We start from the raw sequence: 7,045 nt of genomic DNA, 5'->3' as shown, positions 1-7,045 counted from the left end.
TAGGCAAGGTGTGCTGCAGCTGGTGGAGAGCAGGGGATAGCTCTGCTGCTCTTAAGACATCAGAGCCAGCTCTTCCACCTGCCTCAGGCATTTATGGGTGGGGGCTGGAGAAAGGACACCCTCCAATGCTGACACAAGAAAAATGAGTAATGGGAACAGCTCTCCCATGCTCACAACCTTGGGGATGGCTCAGCCACACCTCTACCAACAGGGTCAGCTCTATTGTGCTTCCCAGGCAAAATGCAGGGCTGCTCTCCCAAGTGTTATAGCTGGTGGGGTCAGGGACATCTCATCAATGCCTGAAGCACGTGGGAGAGCTGGTCATGGGGTCATAAGATCAGCAGAGGTGTCCCTGCCCCCAACAGCTATAATATTCAGGAGAGCAGCCCCTGCACCACACCTAGGCAGGATAATAGAGCCAACCCTGTTGGCAGAGGTGAAGGGGAGCCAGCCCAGAAGTTGTGAGCATGGAAGAGCTGTTCCCATTACTCATCTGCTTGAGATAGCATGGGCTGGGGAGAGATACCCTCCCACCATAACTCCCCCACCATCCCCTATCCCCTGCCCATCAACGCCTGAGGCAGGTGGGAGAGCTGGCCCTGAGTAAAATAGATTGTTTGCAGACAGTATTTTCTGATCACAGTTCTGCCTCCCCAGGTTCCTCCAAGATCTTCCTCACATCCCCAGCTACCCAAATCTTCTCCTTTCTTTCTCTCTCTCATTAGAAAACAAACAGGCATCTAAAAGAAAAGCAATGAAATAAATCCAAACAAACCGGAATAGAACAAAATAAATGAACAGGAAAAAAATCGGAATAACAAAAACCACATACAGATGCACAGACACACATTTGCACACACAAAAGTTCCATGGAAACAAAAAAATGGAAAACATAATATATAAGCAAAAACACCCGTGAGCTTGGAAAACAATGCTCAGAAAAAGCATTGTAAGACAAAACCAAACCAAAACACAGCAAAAAGAGCCTCCAAAAGTGCCATTGAGTTTATTTGGCCATCTACTTCTGGGCATGGGGCTTAAGTGTGGTTTGTATACTCAGTGAGACTCTATTGGAGAAAATTAATTTTTCCTTTGCATATGGTTATTAATTAGAGATAGCTTCTGGGTTAAGGATGGAGAGTTGAGTCCACTTCCCCTCTCAGTGCTGGGCTCCAAATCTGGCTTAGACCTTTGTGAGCCTTCTACATGCTGCCAGTCTCTACAATGTGTGTGTCAGTCCTGTTGTGTCCAGAAGGCCTTGTTTCTTTGATGTCTTCCATTCCTACTGGTTTTTACATGTAGTCATTTTTACCTCATTTCTGTGGAGTTCCCTGAGCCCTGAGGGCAGGGATTTGATAGAGACATCCCATTTAGGACTAAGTATTCCAAGGTCTCTCACTTTCTGCACATTTTCCAGATGTGGGTCTCTATATTTGTTCCCATCTACTGTAGGAGAAAGTTTCTCTGGTGATGACTGAGTAAGACACTGATCTGGGACTTTAGCAGAATGCCATGAAGAATAATTTTATTGCTACATTCCTTTAGCAGAGAGTTGTATTTAGGTTTCCCCTAGGTCCATGGGCTATCTAATGCCAAGTTCTTGCCACCCAAGCAGTGTCAGTCATGGCTTACATCTTACAGAATGGCCTTAAATCAAATTGGATAGCGGTTGATTATTTCCACACTGTTGCACCAGTGCTTAATACAAGCAGGTCACCATTGTAGACAGATGGGTTTTTAGTAAGGTTGCTGTGCAGAGAATAACTTTTAACAAGAAGATATCCCCCTAGAGTGCTAAAACTATTTTGCAAAAGAAATGCTAGAGAAAACTGGAATTGTCAGCTTGGGGCACATAAAAACCTCAAGGGACATGGTAACTGTTTTCAAATATTTGAAGGACTGTCATATAAACACCTGCTTAGCCAGTTACTCTGAGTATATCCCAAGTACAAAAGCAAGAACAATGAGAAGATGGTCCCCAAAGAAAAGTTCACCAACTGTAAGATAGAACTTCCTAAACAATTAAAGTTGCTAAAAAATGAAGTAAATTATCTTATGTAGCAAGGGGCTCTCTGACTCCTGAAATGAGCCACAGAGCTGGCAGAAGGTTACTGGGTGTAGAAATGGTTTTGACAGTGACAGCAAGAAGTTGGGGCTCAATCACTTCCAGGTTACAATTCAGTATTTTTAAATGTTCTCAAGACCATAAGGAAAAAGTTAATTTCAATGAGTCTATGATCAGAATAGCTAAGTAAGTGAATTTCAAAATGAAACATTATAGAATTGTCCATCTACATCAAAGCAGACCTTTGCAAAACTGACAGTTATATCCCATGGAGTTATCTAGTAATATGTAGGCCTATTTTCAAAAAATCACCTCTGTACTTGATATTGTCAGAAAGTTCTATTCATTGCAGTAATTATATCATACTACTGATTATCTTCCATGTGACAAATATATTGCTACACTTGGGGGCAGGAACAGCAGATTATTAGTACAACAGATCAGAGTGTCTTGCTTCCAGTCTGAGCATGAAAATTTTGTATATTCAGGAAAATACATCTAAAGAGTCTATAGAATTTTATTAAGCAGTGTTATCAAAAGTATGAGATTCAAAACCAAAACAACACACAACAAACAAAAAGCATGAATTTCCCCATTTACACGGGCAAAATACTAACCTCATTGCATCTCTATTTACTTGCATAAAATAGGGATAATATATCCACCTACAGGATTTCTGTGAGCCTACTATTTACAGACTGTGGCATACTGCTTACAAAATGCATTGTGTGAATCAGAAATGAAAAGGGAGACAGAAAAACAGACAGCAAGGAAATCTAGAGAATCATCAGGGCATACTTCAAAAGGCTATACTCCACAAAATTGGAAAATATAAAAGAAATGGACAATTTTCTGGATAGATACCACATACCAAAATTAAGTCAAGATCAGATAAACCAAATATATTAAATAGACCAATAACCCCTAAGGAAATAGAAACTGTCATTAAAAGTCTCCCAACCAAAAAAAGCCCAGGACCAGATTGTTTCAGTGCAGAATTGTATCAGAATTCAAACTGTTTCATACTGAATTCATACAATCAAAATAGAAGGAACACTGCTAAACTCTTTTTATGAGGATACAATTACCCTGATACTCAAACCAAACAAAGATGCAACAAAGAAATGGAATTACACACAAATCTCCTTAATGAACATTGATGCAAAAATATTCAATATAATACTGGCAAACCAAATCCAAGAACACATAAAAAAAAAAAATCATCCACCATGACCAAGTAGGCTTCATCCCAGAGATGCATGGATGGCTCAACATACGAAAATCTGTCAATGTCAAACACCATATAAACAAACTGAAAGAAAAAAAAACACACGATCATCTCATTAGATGCTGAAAAAGCCTTCAACAAAACCCAACACCCCTTCATGATAAAGGTCTTGAAGAGATCAGGAATACAAGGAACATACCTAAACATAATAAAAGGCAATTTACAACAAACTGACAGCCAACATCAAATTAAATGGAGAGAAATCACTCAAAGTGATTCCACTAAAATCAGGAACAAGACAAAGCTATCTACACTCCCCATATCTATTCATTATAGTACTTGATGTTCTAGCTAGAGCAATAAGACAACAAAAGAATATCAAGGGAATACAAATTAGAAAGGAAGAAGGCAAACTTACCCCATTTGAAGATGATAAAGTAGTATACATGAGTGACTTCAAAAATTCTACCAGGGAACTCCTACAGCTGATAAACACCTTTAGCAATGTGGAGTGTGGCATGATACAAGATTAACTAAAAAAAAAAAAAAATCAGTAGCTGTCTTATATACAAATGATAAATGGGCTGAGAAAGAAATCAGAGAAACATCACCCTTTACAATAGCTACAAATAATATCAAACACCTTGGGGGTAACTCTAACTAAGCAAGTAAAAGACCTGTATGACAAGAATTTTAAGTCTTTGAAGAAGATATCAGAAAATGGAAAGATCTCCCATGCTCATGGATAGGTAGAATCAACACAATAAAAATGGCAATCTTACCAAAAACAATCTACAGATTCAATGCAATCTCTATCAAAATCCTAACACAATTCTTCACAGACCTGGAAAGAACAATATTTGACTTTATATGGAAAAACAAAAAACCCAGAATAGCTTAAAAAAAAATCATGTACAATAAAGCAGCCTCTGGAGGCATCATGATCCCTGACTTCAAGCTCGACTATAGAGCAACAGTAATAAAAACAGCTTGGTACTGGCATAAAAACCAACATGTGGACCAATGGAATTGAATTGAAGATCCTGACATTAATCTGCACACCTATGAACACCTGATTTTTGACAAAGAAGCCAAGACGATACAATAGAAAAAAGAAAGCATCTTCAACAAATGTTGCTGGCATAACTGGATGTCAACATGTGGAAGATTGCAAATATATGCATATTTATCATCATGCACAAAATTCAAGTCCAAGTGGATCAAAGACCTCAATATAAATATAGTTAAATTGAACCTGATAGAAAAAAAGTAGGAATTAGCCTTGAATGCATTAGCACAGGAGACCACTTCTTTTTTCTTTTTTCTTTCTGTCTGGACCTGAGGACTGAACCCAGGGCCTTGTGCTTGCTAGGCAAGTGCTCTACCACTGTTCTAAATCCCCAAACCCAAGAGGAGACCACCTCTTAAATATAGTGCCAGTAACACAGACAGTGAGAGCAAGAAATGGGAACTCCTGAAACAGAAACTTCTGTAAGGCAAAGGACACAGTAAATAAGACAAAACAACAGCCTACAAAATATGGAAAATCTTCACCAACCCCACATCTGACAGAAGGCTGATCTCTAAAATATATAAAGACTTCAAGAAATTAGGCATCAAAATATCAAATGGACTATAGAGCTAAACAGAAAATTCTCAACAGAAGAATCTCAAAGGACCAAAAGACATTTAAGGAATTGCTCAACATCTTTTTGTGATCAGGGAAATGCAATCAAAACGACTCTGAGATACCATCTTATACCTGTCAGAATGGCTAAGATCAAAAACTCTCATGACAGCTTATGTTGGAGAGGATGTGGAGCAAGGGGAACACTCATCCACTGTTGGTGGGAGTATAAACTTGTACAGCCACTTTGGAAATAAGTGTGGTGGTTTCTCAGAAAACTGAGAATCAATCTACCTCAAGACCCAATGATACCACTCTTGGGCATATACTCAAGGAACACTCAATCATACCACAAGGACACATGCTCAACTATGTTCATAGCAGTAATAGCCAGAATTGGGAAACAATCTAGATGCCCCTTAACCAAAGAATGGATAAAGAAAATGTGTTACATATACACAATGGAGTATTACTCAGCAGTAAAAAACAATGACATCATGAAATTTGCAGGCAAATGGATGGAACTAGAAAATATCATCCTGAGTGAGACAACACAGACTCAGAAAGACAAACATGATATGTACTCACTCATAAGTGGATACTAGATATAAAGCAAAGGATAATGAGACTACAGTCCACAGCTCCAGAGAAGCTACATAACAAGAAAGACCCTAAAAGTGATAAATGGAATTCCCTGGGAAGGGGAAATAGATGAGAGGTCCTGAGTAAACTGGGGATGAGGGTGACAATGAAGGGTAGTGGATGGGGGATGGAAGCATGTGGGGGATGGGATGGTTGAGCTGGAACAGGGGCAGAGTAGGTGAGCCATGAGGGAGATATCTTGATAGAGGGAGACATCATGGAAATAGGGAGAAACCTGGTGCAAAGGAAGTTCCTAGGAATTCATAGGAATGAGTAGCAGTGGTGGAGTGGGTGTCTGAGTTGGCCTTCCCCCCCTTGGATCAGATTGGTGAATATCCTGTCATCCCATAACTGATGGAAACAGATGCATAGAGCCATGGCCAAGTACTAGGCAGAGCTCCAGAAGTTCAACTGAAGAGAGAGAAGAGGGATTTTACGAGCAAGGGGCATCAAGATCATGATGAGGAAAGTTACAGATACAACCAAACCAAGCTAGTGGGAACTCATGAACTTTGGACTGACATCTGTGGAGCCTGCATAGGACTGGACTGGGCCCTCTGCATGGGTGAGATACTTGTGTAGCTTGGTCTGTTTGAGGGACAGACCTCTGACAATGGGAATAGAATCTATCCCTGGTGCATGAGCTGGCTTTTTGGAGCCCACTACCTATGGTGGGACACCTTGTACAGCCTTGTTGCAGGAGGAGGGACTTGGACCTGCCTCAGCTGAATGTGCCAGGCTTTGCTGACTCTTCATGGGAGGCCATACCTTTTCAGAGGAGGGGATCAAGGGTGGGTTGGGGAGGAAGGCTGGGGGGAAAGGGAAGAGGGATGAGGGGCAGATCTTCAGAATGAATAAAATAATTCTTAATGAAAAACAAAACAAAACACATTGTGTAAACAGTCTTTCTATCTGGTGTTGTATCTCAAAAAGCATAAGATAATAGGCAATAAAACAGAAGGAGCTATATAACAGAAGGCTATATAGCCCAAATCCTGCTTGTTTTTCCTGAAAAATACAGTACACTAGAATAATTTATCTAAATGAAAACAATGTGTAATTAAAATAATACTATTCTCAGTAAACCAGATAAAATCTTATGGATTGATAAATTAAAAAGTACATTTTAAGAAAACAAGACACTGAAATGGCCTTATATAATGATCATCTCAATGATTGCAGATCGTGATATAGCTAAGATCCTGTGAAAATAACCACCATCCATGAGCAGACTCAGATTTTGATCAGGCAACTAAAACTATAGAATGTTTTAATTATGGAGGTTAGCATCCCTAGGTACAACTGGGTTGCAATTGCATAGTGTACCCAAAATATCAACTATTATTTATACTCTATTTACCACAAGCAAGAAGAACCCAAGTGTCTATGAATTCAAATACAGAAGAAAGCTCCCAGATCTCCTTTGATGTTTTGCATCTCTGATTCTGTGTCTGCTCTGCCTGAGCATCACTTGTGACTTGTG

This window comes from Onychomys torridus, chromosome 15 (assembly GCF_903995425.1).
Source record: "Onychomys torridus chromosome 15, mOncTor1.1, whole genome shotgun sequence".
Taxonomy (NCBI): domain Eukaryota; kingdom Metazoa; phylum Chordata; class Mammalia; order Rodentia; family Cricetidae; genus Onychomys; species Onychomys torridus.
This window is presented reverse-complemented; position numbering follows the sequence as displayed.